Source organism: Calonectris borealis, chromosome 20 (assembly GCF_964195595.1).
Source record: "Calonectris borealis chromosome 20, bCalBor7.hap1.2, whole genome shotgun sequence".
In the NCBI taxonomy this organism is placed as follows: Eukaryota; Metazoa; Chordata; class Aves; order Procellariiformes; family Procellariidae; genus Calonectris; species Calonectris borealis.
This window is the reverse complement of record NC_134331.1, coordinates 10,534,596-10,556,780: the sequence shown is the minus strand read 5'-3', so window position 1 is coordinate 10,556,780 and position 22,185 is coordinate 10,534,596. Positions and strand designations below refer to the sequence as shown.

At 53.5% G+C, this 22,185-nt stretch overlaps 1 protein-coding gene across 3 annotated transcripts in view; it reads left to right on the top strand.

Moving 5' to 3' along the window:
- Positions 1 to 7,636: 7,636 nt before the first annotated feature.
- The window catches only part of PIK3R5 (phosphoinositide-3-kinase regulatory subunit 5), a 62,568-nt gene continuing 48,019 nt past the window's right edge, over positions 7,637 to 22,185 (top strand). For all 3 annotated transcript variants that reach the window (XM_075169783.1, XM_075169784.1, XM_075169782.1), the window contains exon 1: positions 7,637 to 7,728. The gene's annotated coding sequence lies outside the window, so the exon portion shown is untranslated. The remainder of the gene's footprint in view (positions 7,729 to 22,185) is intronic.

The window sequence follows — 22,185 nt, the reverse complement described above, 5'->3', positions numbered from 1 at the left end:
ATGTCTTCAACTTGCAGGGGCCAGAACAAGATCCCAAATCCAGGCATTGATCGCTGCTGAGGGGTTCACCAGGAGCTGTGATGCTCTGGTACGTGAAAGGTGGTGGTGGCTCTGGAGGCACAGAGGTGGCTGGGGCAGAGGATGCTGGGCTGAGAGTCACCATGGTCACAGCTATCACGTTACCCACCCGCTCTCACCGGCCTCACATCGTCTCTCCTCCAGGCTGACCCCAGGAAGGCTGCCAGAGGCAGAGCTCTCCCTGGGGAGGTGCTTTCCAGGGATGCATGGCCCAGCTGGGTGCAGCCAGGGGCGGCTGAGCTGCCCCCACCGAGTGGTGCTCAGCCCCCATCCATCCCTGCAGTTCTCCGGCAGGACACAGGGTGGAAACCTCAGCCCATGCGAAAGCCGCTCCCAGCTCCGGCTCCTTCCCAGGGCTCTGCCCCTTCCCGGTGCCGCCTTGCCTGGGATCCTTACGGCCCCGGGGGGTGATCCAGACCAGGAACCATCTTGCTGCAAAGCTCTGGGGAAACTGGGGCAGGAAAGGAAGATCTGAAATGTGAGGAACAGGGTATTCCAGCTTCGGGCGAGAGGTTTTTGTTCAGGCAAGGTTTGGACAAGGCCAGCTCTCAGCGTGTAAGGGGACTTTTTGCAGCAGCATCTTACCTCAAGGAGTCATTGAGTAAAGCCAGGATGCAGCTCTTGCAGCATGCAAATAGGCAGCAGCTGAGCAGGCAGAGCCCGATGTTGGAGCAGCTTTGCCTGCCGAAGTCTGTGCTCTTGTGCAAGAGGGCAAATGCCCACCAAGCTGAAAGGAGATGCGTGACGAGAGATTGTGCAAACCAACCCTCTGCTCAGCTCCGTGCTGGGGAAGAGTCCCCGTGGGTGCTGCATCCCATCTGGGGGCTGTGGCTCAAGCTAAGTCAGGTGAGCAAAGGGCTGGGAAACCCAGCAGCACTGGGGCTGTGTGCTCACAGGAGGACCGAGCCAAGGCACATGTTTTGACATGAAGAAAAGGTTGTCACGGAGCGCAATGAAGCGGTCTCCTCCATAAGCCACCGGCAATAAGAGAAGTCATGGGACTTATTAGCATCAGGGAGGTTAGAACTGGCACTGGGAAAAGCTTTCTAGCAGTAAGGAGAGCGCCGTGCTGGCATTGCCAGGGATGCTGCAGATCCCCTGTCCTCAGCGGGCTCCAGAACAGGGCAGACAAAGGTCTGTCAGGGATGGTACGTAGCAGTTCTGCCTTGGTGCAGGGAATGGTCCCTTGCGGTCCAGCTGTCTCCTTGGTTTCCATCCCAGCCCTGATTTCTGCACCCCTTTCTTGTCCTTCCCTGTTTTTCCTGTAGGAAAAAAGCACCCATCCTCTTCCACAGCTCTGCCTCTCCTACTGCCAGCTGCAAACTGCGTCCTGGAAAGAGCACCGGCTGCTTGCATAGCAATGCACAGCTCGCTTGGAAACCCAAACCACAGCGTGATGTGGCCATGGGGACAGGAGGGCTGTGTGGCTCCTTCTCTTACAATTACCACTCTAATTGTTAATATTACAGTGGGGAAAATGTTTGGTTTTACTGCATCTAAGTTTTACCCAGACTTTTACTTGTCTTGCTTCTCCCTGTGACAAGCATGGATGGCTTCCAGCAAGCATCTGTGTGGCTTTGAGCATGCAAAAGTCAGAGACTAAAATAGAAATGGTCCCGAGGGCTACAGGGTGGATCAGCCAGAGTGAGACCTGCTGCATCGTCCTCTCACAGATGGGAAACTGAGGCACGAAGGGCTGAGTGTCCTGCCCATGTCTCCCAGGGCACCAATGGCAGTGCAGGGAGCTGAGCCATGATCTCCCAAGACCAGCATCAGACTTGCTCTGTGGAAGAAGGCACCTGAGAAAGGAGGTGGAAGAGAGCCAGGAGTTAGCGTGGGTTTGGTCCAGGCACCCCAAGCCGTTGCACGGGGCAGGAGAACAGAAAAGTGCAGATCAGACAAGCGTTCGCCTGCCGAAAGTGTGACAGTGCTGGAGCCCTTCGACCCCAGAGCCGGCCAGGAAACCTTCGGCACTTCGCCAGATCGGGTCATTTAAGGTTATTTTTTCACCCTCTGCATGGGAGGCGGAAGGGGAACATCTGGGGTCAGATCTGCCACCACTGAAGTCTATGGCCCATTTTCGTTTCTCAAGGGTCAGACTCAGGTGGTGTTGAGCAATCTTTCAGTATCCTTTGAGTTGCACCAGAGAAATGAAAAACACAAGTTGTGGGGGGAACCAGTGACAAAAAGCAGGTTCCCTTTTCAGTGGATCCTGCTTCCTCTTCCCTCTGAAGCTGTGCAGGCAGTGGGGAGAGGCCGCAGAGCCGCTCCGCCGGGGCTGTGAAGCTCCATCATTACGTGAACGTGGGGAGAAGGAAGTAATGAGCACACCTAGAGCCGTGGCGGCTGAGCCTCTGCAGCAGCTCAGCAGCACACCATGGCCTCGGCGTCCGCGTAAGGACAGACTTAGCCATCCCAAATCCGGGGGAAACCCATAGACTGGACAGCAGTGAAAGCATCCTAGGGAGATGTCTGCAGCCGTTGGCCCGTGCCTGGACCTGATGACTTTATGGCATTTTTGGGGAGCCGAGTTATTAAATTTCCAGTTGGTGTGGAAATTGGCTTGGTCTGAGTCCAGAAGGACACCCCAGCGCCTCTCTGCCTGAGAGGGCAGCCCGTAGCCAGCCTGTTTTGCACTCTCTTCCTTGCCCATTCCCTGGATGATGTTCAGCTGAGTCCTGCATCCCACTGCCTACTGCATCCCGGGAGGTGCTGCTGGGATCCCGCACAGTTTCTGTGCCTCCTGCCCAGGTCTCCAGACAGCAGCGTCTGAGACCTACGGAGAGGGGCAGCGGGCTGGGGTGGATTTGGGGTTGGGGAGAGGTTTCAGGGCAGGCGTGGACCTGCATGGGGGAATTTGACCTGGCCAAGGGAGATCGCAGCCTGTGGAGGGAGGGTTTCTCTGCACAGCCGCCTTTGCAGAGGTGCTGCCCGGCGAGAGGGGACCTCCCACCGGGCTTCCTATGAAGGGTCAGCAGGGCCAGAGACACAGCGCCTGCCTGCAGAAACCCAGCGGTAAGCCGCTACAGGGGAGGAGGATGAAGGGAAAGCCTGCGTGGGGTTTTTTGGGCACTTCACAGCTCCTGAGCCTGCTGCTTTCCCCTTGTTTAGACACAGGGACCCCTTTGCTGGGGGACAGATAAGTGAGGGGCACTGACTGGGGCAATGTGAGGGGTTTACCCTGGGTTGGCTTCGCCCCACGGCCTCCCAGCACATAAGAGGGGCCGGTGCTTGTGCAAATCCCTGGGGAGAGAGGAGGTTGCAGAAGGAGCTTCCTCCCTGCAGGTTGCAGCGTTGGCTCAAACCGCCGGCAGAGGGGCAGGGCCGGCACCGCACCCGCCGCGCTCCTTTGGGGCAGCATCCCCATCCCTGCTGTCCCTCAGCCTCCATCCACCGGCTGGATGGGAACCCCTGCTGGAGGGGGTAAGGAAAAAAACCCCATCTTTGAAAAGAAAGTGGTCGTTGCTTGGTTTGTAACCTCACAACGTTAAAGCCTTTCCTGGTTTCGCTATGGAGGATGTGGAGATGGAGAGCAGGAGTTTGTGAGCCCTCCAACAATAAGCTGGGCAATGAGTCTTTACCCACAGACTTTTTTTCTGCCCAGATTTTGAGCTTTTTTAGCAATAGGACATTCCCAAGCGAGCGAAATACTCTGACTGCAAGATTTGAGACAAAACAACCATCTTCCAGGTATTTATTGTAGAAATCTGGAGATACTCCACTCTGCTAAGCCTTACTCAGCAGCATGCTGTTGATTCAGGAGAACGTATATGTGTGTGGTACAAATACAGGTTTTAGAAATGTGTTGAGTAGAGAGGAATGGGAACGTGACCGTGATGAATTTCTGAGCATCTCTGCAAATTAGGGCTAAGTCCCATTTTCAGCGGCCATCTAAAAGGTGCTGGTTTGGAGGATAAGGAACCAAAATAGAAGCTGGGCAAAGGAGATTTGGGTTTGTGAGTTCACATTCCTGAAAATGAAAAAGGATTTGACTGAAGCGGAGTGACTGCTTTCGCGGGAAATGTTTACAGCCCGCTGGCCCTCATGCACCCCAGTCCCTTTGCATACTTCGGAAACCTGATTTGCTTAGAAACGTTCTCTATGGAAATCACTTTCTATCACCAAAGGGGCTTTGTGTGGCACTTATTTTGCTCTTCTCCCAAACCAAGTGTTTCCACAAGTCCTTTTGCAGTTGCTTGTGGAAAATTTTCACTTATACCTAAATACTTTCTCTCTAGTCCTGTATTGACTGTTGAGCATCCTTCAGAGCAGAGGTGGTGTCCCCTGGGCATCTGGAAGCAGTGATGCAGCCAGATCTCGCCCTCTGAATTTGCATTGGCGTGGGCTTTTCTGCCAAGTTAGCTGGAACTCGCAGTTTGATATTTGGGTCTTTTTATCTTGCCGCATCAGCTGTGAAAGGATAAACAAGACCGGGTAAGCACGAAGGCAGAGCAGCGCTGACAGCTCGCTCGTCTCTGGCGCGAAGCTCGCCCGTCGGAGCTGGCTGGCCCCGTGTTTTCCCTGGCAGAGAGAATTTACCCCAGGTCAGTGTTTCGCACCACGTGCCGCTGGCATGTTTACTCTGGTACTGAGAACCCAAAGGTCTAAATAAGTGTGTCGTCAGAGCACAGCCTCAGCTTCTTCCTCCCTGGCCAGGGCTGCTCGAGGGGAAGGAACGGAGCTCCGGAGCCGTGCGGCTGAGATGTGCCGGCTGGAGCTTGTTTAGCTTTGGCACTGCTGCCGGTGACACCGCAGCCACTCTGAATACAACCCTGACACGTGGGTAGGAGCGACTCAGGGCTGCCTCCCCTGCTCTCCTAAAAGCCACCTGGGATCCCTTCCCGCTGTCCTGCTGTCACCCCAGAGCATGGCACCGGTGTCCCCAGGATCTCCCGAACTCAAATGATTAAAACTGAGCGATAAGGAGGAGCGCAGCGCCCTGCTCCCAGCAGCTCCCGTGAGCACACTGGTGTCGGCAGCCCTTGCGGGTGCCTCTGCTCTGGAGCCCTTTCCCCGAGGTGACTGCTCCAGCCCGGTGGCCACCACGTTGCTGTTTGTCGTTCTTGTCCCTGCAAGCTGCAGCAGCCTCTTTGGCGGTGGCTGGGGCATGGCACGGCACCTCCCTGTGCTCCTCCGCTTCCTTCCGCTGGCACGAGCCCCCTAAGCCACCATTTTTGGTAACTTCCTCAGGCTGCCGCGTGCCCCGAGGAGCAAAACAAGCAGCTCGCAGTACGTCAGGTGGGGAGGCCACGGGAGAGGAGGGGACAGGCTGCAGCTCCAACACCCGGAGAAGTTTGGCCTCTGCAGATTTGCCCCTCTGACATGTCCCGAATCCTCTGGTTCAGGGATAAGTCTGAAAAGCTGGGTCTGAAACCAGACGGTGGGAATGGGGTAGAAGGGATGGGGAAAGATCAGGTCGGCATCCCAAAAACAGAACCCAGCCTTTAAAGCTTGAGTGAAGAGCCCAAGCCGAGAGGAGGCTGCGGCACAAAGCCTGCTCCACCTGAATATTTGGCTGTTTTCCAGGGTAGTGCCCCAGGGCAGGTGGCACCATGACATTGACACGAGACTTTCCCCTTCCTGCTATTTTTGCTGCCGGAGGATTTCTTCTGAATCGCTGGTGGCTGCTCAGCTGGTGAAGGTCAAGCCCACATCCCCCCGTCGCGGGGGTTTCACCTGGTGCAGGGCGATGCCCCTGCGCTGCAGCTGGAGCGGGAGGCAGCTCTGAGCACTGGCGTCCCATGCGGTTTGCTCGGCGGGTGGTTGTCTCAATGGGTCACCAATTAAAGGGGATTTTGGTTCTGACTGGGTTTGCTTTTTTTATAATTCACTGGAATCTCACTGTGAAACCCACATCTATTTTGGCCCCCGAGCAGCTTTCGAATCTCGGAGCATCAGTAGCAGCGGTCACTCTCTTCTAAAAAACCAAAACCCGCAAAGAAACCCAAAGGCAGATTCTTGCCCCTGCCCATGATATCAGCTGGGCTGGATCTGGCTGCAAGCCCCGTCTGGCAGATGGGCCAGCGGGGAGGCGTGGGGGGCAAGTATTGCCAGCGATCGAGCTGGCACAGGCCCTTTTTCAGGAGCAACCTTGAAGGCAGCAGAAAAAGACCATTCCCAAGTGCCACTTGAGCAGAAATCAGTGGCACATCCCCAGCCTGGAGTTACCCAGCCTGGGCCGTGGGTGGCTTTTGTGCTGTTGGGGAGGTGCTGAGGCATTTTCCAGCAGAGATGGGGTAAAGGGCTGCATAGGGAGGGAAGGAAAACAAGCTCACATAATCCATAGGATGGAGGCATGGAGGGAGGGAGAGAGGGATGGGGGAACGGAGAGGTGGACGGCTGGAGGGATGGACAGATGGATGAATGAAGAGAAGGATGGAGTGGTGGATGGAGGGTTGGAAAGGTGCATGGATGGAGGGAAAGAAGGAGAGATTGATGGAGGGAAGGGTGGATGGATGAATAGCAGGATGGATGGGTGGATGGAGGGGAGGTGGATGGATAGAAGAATGGAGGGGTGGATGGATGGATGAATGGCAGAGCAGCAGGAGGAAGGGATGGATGGAGGGGTGGACGAATGGAAGAGTGAAGGGTGGAAGGGAAAGTGGTGGGGTGACAGACGGGGTGGGTGGATGGGTGGAGGGCTGGGTGGCTGAGGGGATGGCTAGCTGGATGAATGGCAGGGTGGTGGGAGGGAGGGAAGGATGGATGGATGGAGGGAAGGAGGGAGGGAGGGAGGGAGGGAGGGATGGATGGATGGATGGATGGATGGATGAAGGGGTGGAGGGCTGAGGGGATGGCTAGCTGGATGAATGGCAGGGTGGTGGGAGGGAGGGATGGATGGATGGATGGATGGATGGATGGATGAAGGGGTGGAGGGCTGAGGGGATGGCTAGCTGGATGAATGGTAGGGTGGTGGGAGGGAGGGAGGGATGGATGGATGGATGGATGGATGGATGGATGGATGGATGAAGGGGTGGAGGGCTGAGGGGATGGCTAGCTGGATGAATGGCAGGGTGGTGGGAGGGAGGGAGGGATGGATGGATGGATGAAGGGGTGGAGGGCTGAGGGGATGGCTAGCTGGATGAATGGCAGGGTGGTGGGAGGGAGGGAGGGAGGGAGGGAGGGATGGATGGATGGATGGATGGATGGATGGATGGATGAAGGGGTGGAGGGCTGAGGGGATGGCTAGCTGGATGAATGGTAGGGTGGTGGGAGGGAGGGAGGGAGGGAGGGAGGGAGGGAGGGAGGGAGGGAGGGATGGATGGATGGATGGATGGATGAAGGGGTGGAGGGCTGAGGGGATGGCTAGCTGGATGAATGGCAGGGTGGTGGGAGGGAGGGATGGATGGATGGATGGATGGATGGATGGATGGATGGATGGATGAAGGGGTGGGTGCACGGCGGGGCGGAGGGGCCGCGGCCGGCCGGGGGTTGGCGGGCCGGGGCGGGGCGGGTGGTGCCCGCGGCCGGTCAGCGCACACGTGCGGGGCGGGCCCCGCCGGCAGCCCCGCCCGCCCGGCCCCGCCCGCCCGCCCGCCCCGGTGCCGCCGGTGCCGCCCGCCGGGGAGCGGAGCGGAGCGCAGCCCGGCGTGGAGCCCGTCGGGGCGCGCCGAGGATGGGCAGGGAGCCCCGGCGGCAGCCGCCCTCCAGGTGGGGAGCCGCGGGGCCGGGAGCGGGGCCGGGGGTGCTGGGGCCGGGGGGTCCCCGTGTAACCGGGGCGGGGGGTCCGTGCACCCGCTGTGCCCGGTGTAACCGGGGAGCTCCGTATTACCGTGTAAATGGCGGGGGGGCTTTGTACCCCTGGTGCCCGTGGAGGGGCGGGCGAGCAGGGGGTTCCTTATAGCCGGGATGTCCGTGTAACCGAGGAGCCTGCGCACCCAGCGGGCATGGGATGTGGTGGGAGGGCCCTGTGCACCAGTGTGCCTGGAGGGGGCTGTGTAATTTTGGGGGGGCTACTTATAAACAGGGTGTCCAAGTAACAAGAGGGGGCATGAACCCGATGTGATGGGGGGGGAGTCCCATGTAGCTGGGGGATTCCACTTAAACCCACCCGTGTGGGTGTCACCAGCACCGGGGGGGTGTGTGTTTCCCTTGCGACCTTGGAAGGGGGCACCCTGCACCGTGTCTCCCTCGGGGTGCCTTGCAGCCCAGCGTGGTCAGTGGCTGGCCGTGCCCCTGGCCAGGAGGAGCCGGTGTCGCCCCACGGGTGGGGACAGGTCCCGCTGCCGTGACTCATTTCTGGACCGAGTTACTTGTTTTCCTCCACGCCGCCCCACAGAGTTGCTGCTTGGGGCGCAGGTGTGGGGCCCTGCCCGGCCCCAGGGGACCACCCTGCCGTGCCTGGGTCCCCGGGAAATCCCGGGGGCTCTCCAGCACCCACCTGGAGTTTTGGCAAGGCCACTAGCGGGGGTGGCAGTGAGTCACCCTGTGTGACTGCAGCAGGAGCTCTCCTCGCTGGGCTGGAGGGACGCAAGGGCCACGAGTCGCCTGTTGCTCCCGTCACCCTCGGCTGGGTCCCCGCAGCCCAAGGGGGCAGAGGTGTAACCCCTGGGAGGGCCCTGCTTTGGCAACAGGATGTGGTTTGGGATGTGACAAGCCCAGCAGCGTGTCATCCCTCCGGCATCGGAGTCTGGACACGCGCTAGCCCTGAGATGTCCCCGTGCTGCTTCATGCACCAGCCTGTACTTAGAGTTGTGCCTGCGAAGGAGCATTTCCATCAGGTGCTTCTGTGGCCTTATGGTGTCACCAGTAGCTCCTGTTTAGTGACCAGCGTTGACCAGAGGGTGCCCAGACCCAGCCTGGCCTCCTGCTACGCTCACTTCTGCAACAACCTCCCCAAAAGGATGTTTAGCTGCTTTGGATGGTGTAAGCCCTAAGGGAGGAAAAGGCTAGGCTGATTCAAATCACTAACGAAAGCGAGAGAAAAGAGATTTCAGACCTTTGTTTTCATGTTTATTAAAATCTCACTGCTGTCACCCCAGCGCCCGTTAACTTTGCCAATGGCTTGTTTTCGGTGCTGCTGCTGCTCCTCTCAATGCAGCGAAAACAGGCTCAGGCAGCTGCAGGCTGGTGCTGCTTACCCTGCTGTTGAAGAGGCTGATGCTGAACAGCTGCAATTTATTAATTTTTCCATTTAGATTAATTTTCTAAATCTTGGTTTGATGCAGAGCCTGCAAACTCCAGGGATATGCAGGATGTCAGTGCTTTAATTTTTGTCTGTGTCAGAGGGGTCTGTTTGGGTTTTTTTTTTTTTCTTGTTCAGAGCAAAAACTTGGATGGAGTTGCAAATTGTTTCCGAAACTTGATTGCAAAGTGTTTTGGAGCTCTAGGTGTTGCTCAGATTAGAGTTTAAACCTAGAAAGATGAGAAGATAAAGAGCGAGAGCTTAGCGGTGGTGGTTGCAGTGGTTACATCCCTCAGTTACAGTGACTACGTAAGGCTGGAGGGTGCAGGCGATGGCTGGGTGCGTCCTTCGGAGCTGGGCTGGGTGATGCACTGCAGGTTTCTGCAGGGAGGTGGCTGGGCAGCGCAGAGCCGGCTCTGCTGCGCCGTGAGCCAGGGGTGCGTTTGGTCCAAGGCTGGCTCCAGCCTCACGATGTTGTCCTGCCGAATTGAAGCGGGGGGAGCTCACTGGTCTGCCTTCCCCGGCATCGTGTGGCCATCACTCTCCTGCTCCCTGTAGCTCCGCAGGCTGGTCAGGGTGAGAGGAAAGGGGATGAAAAGTGTTGGAGGTGCTTGTACAAAGGGAGAAGCTGTAATTCCAGTGTGCATTCATTTGGGGTGGGGGGTTAGGGCTCCTCACCGGCAGCCCCATGGCTCTGGTGCTGTAGGGTGGTGCAGCTGGCCAGTCTCTCCTCCTCCCTGGAGATCAGGGCACCCCAGTTTGGAGAAAAGCAAACCAAAATTGTCACCTTGTGCCTGAATGAAAATGAAGACGTGAATTTTGCACCGAGAAAGAACTGAATCCAGACGAAAGCATTGGTAGAGAGGTGCCGTACGCCGTTCCGGCGGGGTGTGCTCCCCGTGCTGCAGCAGCCCTCGGGGCTGAGGGATGCCAGATGTGGCAGCGGCTTTGCCGTCAGCGCGGTGCTCCTGCCGCGGCGGGGACCAGGCTGTGACACCCGCTCAGTGGCATGGGGACCGCTGTGGCCTTGCCATGCTGCAGCTCACCTGGGGTAGTTTCGACTTCTCTTTTTTGGGTGACCGCTGAGCTGTTCCTGGCATGATGGGGCCCCCCATTTTTGCATTATTATTTTGCAAGTGGAAAATTGTGCATGAGTTTGCTGGGGGAGAGCTGCTCAGGTGAGGGCTGTGAGATTGTTTTTGAGCGACGGGAGGCTCCTGCTGCATCTGAACTCTGCTCCCATCAGCGCTTTGAACTTGCGCTGGGCAGGAGGTGAGAGGATGGGGAGGGGGGATGAGGAAACTATGCCCCCCACCACTGGCATCGCACTGCAGCCTGGCAGGTCATCCCTTGCTGCAGCTCTGCACTTTGCGGCAGTGCTCAGCCGGGGAGGTGTTTTGGGCTGGAAATGTCACTCCTGACTGCAGTGGAGGAAAATGTGACCTGGGGATGCAATCCAGACTCCATAGCTGCAGCTCATGCTCTTTCCCTCCTCTCTACAAGACTTTCCTTCTGCTTCCCTAAGAGGCCTAGTGTTGCTGGACTCCCCATCCTTGCTTTATCTGTCATGACTGGAGGCGGTGTGGGGACATTTCTGTCACTGGTCCACTGCCAGCCCTTTCTTTGCAAGGGTCCCACCCATCCACAGCCATCGTCGAGGGTCTCCAGGTGACCTCTGCAAACCACCCAAGGTTGCATCCACCTTGCGCTGTGTTGGGTCAGGGTTGTTCACCTTCCCGAAAGCGCAGCTGGTGACACGGGTGCGATACGCACAAGGATACGGTGAGCATCGCCCTGTGCTGCAGCCCGGAGGGGTGGGCAGGACCTTTCACCGGCGCTCGCTGCTGGCACCGAGCCCTCTTCACCGGCCTCCTGGGTGGGAGCCTGGGGAGCGGCTGCAGCTCCCAAGCGCCTTTCCCAGCATGGAGACCAAAAACCGATGTTCCCGTTTTTCTGATTTTTGTATTTGGCTGCCAATTAGTCCGACATGAGAACTTGTCTCCCCGATGACGCGCCTGTGTGACTCCTCGGATGCTTTAATTGCAGGGTTTTCAGCAGCCGGAGTGCGATGAAATGGTAATTGTTGTGATTGTATGCCGTGCGGTAACTAAAAGACGTGGCTCTTTGGCGAAGCTTAATTAGGAAATAGGGACACTGTTGGGAATGGCTCTGCGATGCGATTTTCCTAATGAAAGCTACTGAATAGGCAGCCTTGTAATGAAGAACAGACTCACGAGGGGCACTGCCAATTGCTCTTCTCTAGTGTTAATTTTGTATTTCCTCCCCATTGTTTCTAATACCCTCTTGGAAAAACTTGAAGATAAAATGCTTTATTTTCTTACGCCTCGTATCCTGTTTGGCAAGCTGCGATTATAGCATGTGCATCTGGAATACATGAGTGGCCAGGCATGAGCTCCTTCAGACTTGTTCATCTCTGATTTCAAGCTCTGCCACTGGGGGGAAAAAAAAAAAAAAAGGCAACTTTGGCTTGTGGTCGGATGATCCGCTCCCGTGCCGGCGTGGCGCGGTGGGAGATGCTCGGCTGAGTTCGCAGGCGCGGAGCTGGAAGAGAGCTGGCTCCGTCGAGTGTGAAGGCAGCGCGATGCTACGGGAAGCGCGGTTTGTTTGGAAACAACGTGGCGGGGTTTCACGTTCGAGGCTTGGCTGTTTTCATCTCAGATGTCCCTGCAAGAGCGATTGCTGTATTTAACCGTAACCTGCCACATCTGAGAGTTCACCCAGGTTCGAGTCTCTGGTGAGACAGAGCCCGGAGGCTGAATCCTGCCTGGGGCAGCTGTGTGGTTCAGCGCTGCCACCTGCGCTGCACCATTCCCGTAATGGGGCTGGCGAACCCTCCGGTGTGTGCCCGGGGAAGAGCGGGCTCCGGCACTCCCTCCCCAGCTGTGCTGGGCTGGCCGGGCAGTGAAAAGCGCTGCAGATGTTTTTAGCCAACAGATGTGAGCGTGACCCTCTTGCTGCGTTAAAAGGGGAATAGGAAAATGCTACCTGGCTGGGTGACGGGGTCCTGTGGCACCGTGACAATTATTAATGACTCTTGGTGCTGCAGGGGGACGGTTTATTTGTAAGAGAGACGGGGATGGGGCTTGGCTTTCCCTCAAATGCTTTGTTTCATTGCTCAAAATTCCCCGCAGTGCTTGGGGTGAGAGCAGCTTGGGTGCTCCTAAAATGCTGCTGGTCCTTATTTTGGGGTGGTTTTAAGCAGAAGTGAGCGGAGCCTGGCATGAGCAGCTCATGTGACGAGGGCGCCTGGGAACGGCTGGAGCATTGTCCCCCCCGGTCACGCCGCTCATGGCTGCGCGACGCTGCTCCGGCCGAGCAGGAAGAGCTCCGCTTCAATCCGATCTTGTGACTGTCCTTAGCAGCTGCTGTGGTAGGGAATTTGTCATCTTTTTTTATCCTATGTCGAAGGGTTTTGTGTTGTGACATCGAGGTATTTTCAATGTTGTGTTAACGTCTGTGGCGACGCAGCGCTGTGTGGCTGGGTGTATGGCTGGTCTGTGCAGGCTTTAGGAGAGACGGTGTTGTCTTGAGCTTGCAAAAGTGCTTTTCATCCCTTCCACAAAGGCCCATTCTTTGTTGTCTCAAATTAGGATGAAACGCTTCCCCTTTCAGCTGCTTCCCCCATTGCTCTATGTCTATTTAAACCCTCGGCTCGGAGGCTTCTCTGCAAACAAGCTCTCATCCTTTCAGGTGGCATTTCCCTTTTCTCATTGTTTCTGGCAATCTGTACATGTGAAACTTCACAAATGTTTCTTCGTTCTCGGTGTCTTTGTGTTGATAAACCTTACAAATTGGTACACACGCCGTGTGTAGCCTCCCACCACCCCGCGGCCGCGTGATGGAGTTACGGAGGCTTTGCGGTTCAACCGTGCAAAGTCCAGCCTTGCAGACCCAGGCTGGGCGACATCCCTGCTGCTCCTCATCCGTATGTGTGAATCCTGCTCATCTGAGAGGGCTTCTGCTTGAGGTTTGCCTCCTTGGATCAGTTAGCTGATTGCAATCAAAGCTAACGTCCCCAAAGGACTGCTCATTAAATGCAAATTGTTCCCAGGTTGATCTGAATGCTGGTGGGTGTCTAATCCTTCGGGGAACTCAAGCGGAGTCAAGGAATGGCTACATGGGTCTAAATCCGTGTCTGCTGGTACAGAGCACACTTAAAGCCTGGGGATCTCCTTCATGGTGGGCCCTGAGCTGCCAGATTGTGGCACTGGGTTTAGAAGTGATGGCAGGATAGCGAGTATTTAACAGCATCCCCCCTACTCTCTGTGGTCTCCAACCAGAATACCACCATGAGTGTGAGGCTGTAGGATGAAGGGACTTCATCCTTTGATCTGTGGAAATTGGGCACTGGCAGTCACCGTCATGCCAGTTCCCAGGACCTTGGCTTCTAGTGAAGAGCTGAGCCAAGGGACTGGCCCCGTTGGGATGAGGGCCCCGTGTGCTGTGATGCTCCTGCCCATCATGGGGGGAACTGGGTGCTGGAAGGGGTTCAGGCTGCATTTGCTGCATGGGCTCTTATACTCCTTGCTCCTGTGAAGTGTGACTGGGGGGATTTGGGGACTTGTTCTCCATGTGGGAGACCCTCTGGCTGGGGCTGTGCCAACCTGGCTGGAGGCACTTCAGGGATGGGGTGCTCTCAGCGTCCCTTGCAGCTATCATATCACCGTCAAATGTAGTCACTGTGCCGGGGAGAAGGGATGGAGAGTGGTGGATCCTCTTCACGTGAAGAGGATACCTTTCAGCTTGTCTTCTCCATGGCTTTTTGGGCTGATAGGGATCTAGCTCTGGTGACTGTACTAGGCCAGGCCAAAGGATGGTCCAGCTCAGGGTCCTGCCCTCAGCCAGGGAGAGCTCAGGGGCTTGGATCAAGCTCGTTGTGATGGGACTGCCCCGAGCTTTCCAGTCCCAGCATCTTCCCTTTGTGCAGCCTGCCCTTCTCCACATCTGCAGGGTTTGGCACTTCTGGGATGCAGCGATGGCCTCCAACACAGCTTGAGTGTGCTTCTTCCCAAAGGTGAACACAAGTTTTGGAAAGGTTTCATGCTCTAGGCTTGTCATTCCCCTCTCAAATGGCAAGTGTGGATGCTGCTGTGATATTTCAGTGCTATGGGCTGTTTTGAAAATGCTCAGGGGCTGAACAGCTTGGTGGGGTTGGCCATTGCTGGTCGTCCCACTGTTGGATGGATGCCCACCTCTCCTTGGTCTGTCTTCTTGTTTGGAGACTTCCTTTCTTCTCATCGATTATGATGGTGGTGCTGCGGTTGTACCTAGTCCTCTGGTCAAAGTGGGGCTTACACCCTTCTGCGAGCTTTGGAAGCAGGTGTGAATCACAGTCCCACTTGCCCTTGGCCTGAGGGTGATGGGGAACAGCCAAAAACGTCCTTACCGTCATCTGTCTTTTGTGGTGCTGCAGCCAGCGGTGCTGGAAGTAAATTGAAGGTTTTGGGCAACCAAGCCAGGGACTGAAAAGGCTCCTGGGTTCCCAGCAGGGCCTCCACAATGGCAGGAAGCAACTTCTAAAGCTTCCTTTGGATACACAGGGCCTTGGGGGAAAGATTTACTTGCTTGTTTATGCTGTAAGTTAATCTATTTAGTGGGTTTGGCATTAAAGCTCACAAAAAGCCCTCTGAAATGGTCACGCTGCTTGTTTGTAGTGCTTTGTCTCTCACTTACTTTGTTTCACAGCTGGAGTAGTTAAGCAGAGACGGAGCCAATTGAAATCTCACGTGTAAACTTGTTTTTCCGAATAGGCTGAAGGAATTAGCATCAGCTCTCGCTGTCCTTCATCGCAAGGGAGCTGCGGGGGGAAGGCAGCATGGGGCAGAGGTTGGGGTCCTCTCTGGGAGGGACCCTTGTTTGTGTGTGCTCTGTGCCACTTTGCTTGGTTGCAGGATGGGGATGGTCCCTGGCCCTACTGAGGCTAATAGATGATTTTGCAATAGAAAAAAACCCCAACAAACTAAAACCAAACCAAACCCCTGAAAACCCAGCACCCCTTCCTGTGAGCCAGTGTAGCAGAGTAGGGAGCAACATGACATGGTTTTTTGGAGACAAGAAGTCTTAGGAAGAGTTTGGAGAGGCACAGGAAAGTGCTGGGTCAGTGGAATTGAAGAATAGTTGATGAGAACTTTTCATGATACCACGGTATCACTGTTTCCCTTTGTGTTTGTTGCTATCCTAAATATGATGGTGCCACCCACGTGTAACCTTGCACAGTATAAATGGATTTTCCCCGAGGGCGATGTCCAAAGAAGCCCCACGTACACAGCAACTGCTGTAAAAAGCTGTGCCCAGAGGTTGTAGGTGCTGGGCTCCCTCCCAAGCTGAAGACTTTGTTGCAGCATCTTCAGCTGCAACGAAGTCTTCAGCTTGGGAGGAAGCTCAGTACCTGCTATGTCTGGGCACGGACCTCAACCCCAGGTGTCCCATATGCTTTTGGGAGGGTGTCTCCTGCTGAGCATTGAAATACCTGGAGTCTTGTCCCCTTTGCCCCATCTGCGAAGCTGCTAAGACCCTTCTAACAGGGATGTCTCCTTGCGGTCTGTCCCACCAGGTTGAACAGCCACCCTAGGGAGTGTTGGGAGGAACCGTTTGATGCTCTGTTGTGTCCTTCACTTCCTTCTTGGAAGGAAGGAAGGGGACGGGGGCAGCTTGGGCCGCTGCCTTTATTTTGGGAAACACCTTTTTTTCCCCCTCTAAATTATGCATTTGCTGAATTTTTTATTTTTTCCCCCGGTCCTCTCCTGTGACACACGGCCACTTCTCTGCTGAACTTCCACCTTCCCTGGAGTTTCCATTACATACTGCTGACAGCACCCAGCACCCAGCCGGGCTGTGCCAAACACCATCGCTATCTCCAGCCTAAATCTTCTTGGGGCTTAACTTGACACTGAGCTTGTAATTGACTGTGGTGTTGGGTGAAACTTTAACCTTCACTGTTGTGATAAAGACTGATATAAGCTAAAATTAACTCTTGCATCATGTGGCGAGGGGTTTTCATAGTTGGTGCCAGGAACAAGTACATTTCCTCTCTGAAAAGTGAGTATATATAACTGGTCTTTTCTTACTCAGATCGGGTATGTGTCATTTCTGCTGTTTTTTGAGGAGAAAAATAGAGGCTTTCTCGCCCTGGCCGAGTTTTGCCAAACCCACACAGCCCATCGAGTGGTCGTGGATGGGGTTGGGGTTGCTGATGTCCTGCGTCATCTCTCTGCACCCATCGCAGGCTGGCTGAGAGCGGTGTTTGGACGCCAGGGAGGTGCGGAGGTGTTGCTGGCTGCGTGGCACTGGCAGCAGAGCTGCTGTTGCCGATGAGCGCAAGAGGAGAGGAGATGGGCTTGGCTCTGTGCTCCTGGCCAGAAAGCGAAGCACGGGCTGCTGAAACCTGCCAGCCTTGGTCTGGTGTGTCAGAAGGTGAGCAAAGCGTTGATGGAGGGGAGATAAAAAGAAGCACAGGGTAGGGCTGGAATTTTTTTGTTTTCTTCATTTGTTTTTTTTTTTAGGAAGTTACTGTTCAGCACCAAGGTGTCCTCTACAATGGTGAAATCCAAGAAATTCCCACAGACCTCTGTAGCTGCTCATCTGCCTCGAGGCAGGAGGATTGAAAAGGCACTGGGGACCGAGGAGTGCAGGACTGGAAGGGCCATCAGGACTGGAAGGGCTGCTGAGGGTCTCTCCCTGGCCTTGGGGCAGAGACCACTCTCCCGCTGTCATTTGGTTTGAGTCTTTCGCTGCTTGTTCTGCCTTCAAGGACATGGGCACAGATAATTCTCTTCCTCTTTACAGTAGACTTTCTGTGATTGCATTCATCCCATTTCCTACCCCCAGCAGAGCAGGGCGTATTTTTCTCCCTGCCCTTCAATTTGAAACTTGTCTTTGAGCATCTCCAGGAATGGGACTTTCACAGTTTCCTTCAGAAACAGTTGCAAAAAGTAATAGACCTTATTCTAACAACATCAGGGAGACACATTCCTCCCTGTGCCTTTCACTTCCCAGAGCCTGACACTTGAACAGGTCAAGAGCATTGCATTACAGGAGCCAAAAATAACAGAATATGGAGATGAAGGGCGCAGCCTGTGTTTTGAGATGGAGATGGAGATGAAGGCAGCGTCTTGCCAATGGTAAGAGCATCTCCGATTGAAAGAGTCTGCTGTGAGTCACTGGGGTTGCTACAGAGAAATCCTTCTTTTTGAAGAAAGAGAGAAGGTACCATTGCAACTATTCTTCTTGCGATGGCTTGGTGGGACTAATTTAGAGATTTGTATTTCTCGGCATCAAAATACATCATGGCTTTAAAGGGAAGTGGAATTCCCCTGTTATCTGTTTGTCAAGAATACACTAGTTCCTGTCCTGAAAAATGGTAATTGTAAAAAAGAACATTTTAAAAATAAGTCAAGAGGAAGTCTCAGTTTGCAGAATGGGTGGTAGGGAGGTTTGCAGTCAATTCTGCGCTGGACACTGTCGCACTATTGTGGTTTCAGTTTCCCCTAAGCGTTGCTGCTAGGGTCTAATGCTGGTCGTGGTCTCCATGTAGCTGCCCCGTTCACTTTGCTAACCTCGCAGCAAGGGAATCGCTCGCTTACAGAAAGTCCCAGAATAGTTTGCAAGTGTCTTCTGCTTGTATGAGTCTGCGATGCATCACAGGCTACTTCTATTTCTTGAGGAAATGCATAGTTAGTTTAAAATTCAGACCTGAATGTGGAACAAACATTTGAAGGAACAAACCTTCAAATGACTGGTTTGAGCTCAGGTCAGTCGAGATGCAAAGCTGATGCAAAATGTTGTGATCCCCACTCAATTACTGTTGAATATCTGTCTCTGGGAGGTCCCTTGGTTTCCTAAAATCTACTACTGGTCTTCTCAGTGTCAGTGTTAAGGAGGATGGGTGCTGTGCCCCCACTGCAAATTTGGTACCTGAAGGGCTGAACCTGACACCCACAACTGAGGAGCTGCTGCTGTTGGTATTCTCTCCCACCAGTTCCTATGAGACCCCAGGACTGGAAAAGGCATCTCTGTTGTTTACACCCAACGCCTTCACTTGCTGCCAGCACTGCTGATGGGGAAGGTGGTCATGGTGCTATGAAACCTGCATGTACTTGTCTTTAATCCAACTCTTGGTGAACTTGGCTGGATTGCAGTTTCCAGATTGCTCTTATTACACATTGCTGAGGCTCCTTTTCCGTTACTTTATCCAATTGCAGCTATTACTGCGCAGGGACAAGCTCTGGAAGGATCAGAGGGATTTTGTGTGAGTGCTAAGAGTCTCATGAGCGGCGCATGGTCTCCATGAAGCTGATCCCATGGTATCCCCTGCAAATGAGGGAGATGGTGGTTCATACACATCATGCCGGATGCACATCACCTTGTTTCTGTGATCACTTTGTTTCTCTCAAATAGCCAAGAATTGCCCGGGGGTTGCCGGCGCTGCCCTCAGCCCTGCCACCTCTGATGCTGCTGGTCCACGTTCAGGGTTTCAGCTACCTGCTGTGACTTCCTTGCTAAAACTAGAACAGTGCGTTGCTCTGGACTTGTCCTGGTGTGGCCAGAAGTTGAGCCTGGCTGCAAACCCAACCCCGGGTGCTGTTTGTCTCCTTCCACCTCTTGAACTGTGTTTTGCAGTATGCTTTACCTTGGTGTCTCTGGTCAGGCTTAGGAGGAGGCTGTCTTTCCTGCTTTATAAGGTGGAAATAAACTCCTGGAGCTGGACTCCAGTCAGTAATATTGTAATGAGAAGTTCATTACCAGGATGATAACACGATGGCAGTTTCACTCTGAAATCACTAAAATTTTGTTGTGGTTGCATTATGTACATTTTAGGGGCAGCCCCCACCTGCTTGTCTAACTTTTTCTTATTAAAAAATGATTGAAAAAAAATTACTCAAGAGAGGAGAGCCAGTGACAGCCCCAAACAGCAACGTTCAGCGATGATCCACCCATGGGCAGTTGGGTGCTGGAGCCTTACTCGCTGCTCTGCCATCACTTCAAATCCTGCTTGTGTTGGTCAGCCTTAGCAGGTTGGGTAAGAGACTGCGTATTTTCCCCAGGAGTGATGGGTACTTGGTTGTAGGCGCAGTTCAGTTGATTTCTTCTATAACCTCGGGTGATGGTCCATGACTGGTCCTGCCGCTGTTGGTGGGAATTTTGCTGCTGACTTCAGTAGCTCCTCATGTCTCTGGCTGAAGAGCTAATGCAGCTTTGGTGTAGAAATGAGACCTCCGCTGCCCTGTCCCACACACGTTGGGCTGTTGGTGTCTGTGACTATCTGTTGCTAGCCCTCATGTGCTCCAAATAACTAAGTAATGATGCATTTATTTTCTCTTATTTGCCTGTGTTTTCTGCATTATCAGTACTCTAATGTAGTTCATCTGTGAAATAACCCCATAAAATTGACCTTAGGCAGTTTTAAAGTGCACACTCCATCTTCAAAGGTGGAAATAACTCTCTGTTTTTACAGCAGAGACTTTAAAGTGGCACGCTTGTAAAGCTTGCTTGGATCGGTGGTTTATTGAGAGCTGCTCGTTCCAGCCTCTGGCAGTCTTCCTCAGAGCTTACGCCTGGCTGTCCAAAAGTGGCAGTCTAGCGAGGAGTCCTGGGGATCTTGAGCAGACCAAGTCACTTGCAAAAATGTTGGTTTCTGCTTTTGTTTGTTATGAATCAATTTTGGGGGTGAAAGAAGTGAAAGCTAAACTAAGCGAGTCTATTGCAATTTCCATGTTCCCATTATTGCACTATCTGACCTTCTTACGGGCTTTGAAACATTTGGTTGTGCAACTGCGGGATAAGGAAGGAAGTGTGATTATTCCTGATTTGCATGTGGGAAGCAGCTTAGAAGAATAAGGATGGGAGTTGTCTTGTTTAAGAATACCTGCCTAAAAATTTAGGCCTCTAATTTAACTTAATCTGCGGGCTCCCCCTGAAGAGGGGTTCAAGTTGGATGGGATGAGCTGACCTCCACCCAAGGTGCTCTCTCCGTCTGTAGATGTCAATTTGCTTAGAGATTCACCTCATTTTTACATAGGTAAAGTTGGAGGCAATGAACCCTACCCCTGGGATGGACTCAGTGTCACCACAGAGCTTTACAGCCGAGCAAATAGTTGATGTGGGTTCTCCAAAGTCACCAGATGAATTTTTTGCTCAGTTATCTTGCTTCATACCTTGGACTTCATCTTTTTTTTTTTTTGGCTCTGGATGATAATCCTGAAGTTGCGAGCCTTAATTATATTGTTGTTAGAAACAGGATACCAAAAGTTTTGGTTGGTCTTCTTTGCCTCAGTGTGTTGTTGGCTGTACGGCAGGTTCACAAAAGTATTCAGGGTGTTAGAGACTTTCTCCATTTCACTATGCACTTTGGTGTGCTGGTAAGAGCCTTTGTGGGGATGCCAGCAGGGCTGCTGGTGGTCCAGGGTGCTCAGAGAAGAAGGTGTAAACCACTCTGGCAGCAAGTCTGACTGAACAGTCGTCGTGCATATGAATAAGCCCCTTCTGGACCTAAGCACCGTGCACCTGACCTAGCCATCAACCACCTCTGGATGGCTTAATTTCATCTGAATCCTTGTCACGATCAAGCGTTTTGTAGGCAAGTAATGGCACAGTTTTCTTCTGTAGATGGTGGTGAGTATCGACTTGCTGTCAGTCTTGCATCCCACAGTGGTTCCCTCTCCCTCTCTGAGCAGCTGTGCGTTGGGGATTTTTTGGAGGGGAACTGATTTGTCCTGCTTAATCCAGTCATCTAGCAGGGTTGTCCTGCTCAGCAGTGGTAAAACTTAGTCGTGCCTTCTCTTGGTCCATTGCTCTGAGGTTGCAGCTGGTTATTGCTTCTGATGCTCTCTCTGCAGGCAGTGGGAAGTGTGGGAAGTCTGGTCGCAGCCTGACTTACTCTGACGCTTCCTTGCCAGTAACTTTTACCCAGTGGAGGAAGCTCGGGGAGAAGAGAGGCTGGTTAGGGTGGGGTCAGGTTATGAACTTCTCGAGGAACGATCTAGATGGCTCAGGAAAGTGAATCTGCCCATCTGTATGACCAATCAAAACTTTCTCTAGTCTTAACTAGTCATTAAAAAAGGCAGCTCCATCTCTCAGATTCAAGATGCCTCAGCTGCATGTGTCTGTTGAGCCTGAATGGCCACTGATTCCAAAATGCAGACAAATTTTTTTAGTAGTTTATCCCAGAAGAGCAAATGTTGACCACCCCTTATTTTTTTTTCCCCAAGCCATCAGACTGCTGGACAACGGCCTTGCAAACCTGTGAGTTTCCTTCTAGGGACTGACTCAACATGCCCGTAGAGTCCCCGCTGAGTTTTGCTGTCCATGAGGATTTGGTCCCTCCGAGAAAGTAAATTTTCCCTCTTTGTTCTGGGGAGATGCGAGCCTCTGTGCTCAGAGCCCTTAAAGGTGGTAGATCTTGTGATAACTCTTGTATGTCCTGTTTTCTCAGTAACTCCCAACAAGGTGCAAATTATGGGTGTTGTGTTTTGACCTTGTGACTATCAGTATGTGTCTCTTTGCTAATTAATGCACTGTAATTCCTGTGCTAGCAGATATTACCTCTAAAAATATCTAGAGGTGCCTCTCTGGTGATAAGGCTACGGCAATAAGTTTTAAGCAGGGAGTCTGTTAAGACCTGATCCACTCTTTAGCTGTGCTGTAGAAAGCTTCTGGTGATGGGGCTTATTAAACTCCCTTGGGAAAGGGAGGCAGGAGATTTTGCCCTCTAAATGGGGATGACATTTTGGTTGGTGTGAGCAGAAAGTCAAGCTATTATGGCTGTAAGGAAAGCTTTCTATGTATGGAGTGATGCTTGAATCTGCCATCCAGACTGGAAGAGAGACCCAAGCTGCTTGGGGGAGTGGAAGTCCTGGCCTCCATGCCCACGCTGAGCAAATGAGGGAAACCCTGGTGATATACGGGGGAAAGAGTCTTTCCTTCAGATGTTTGTCAGTAGTTGGTTGGTATGTAGCTGTTCCTTT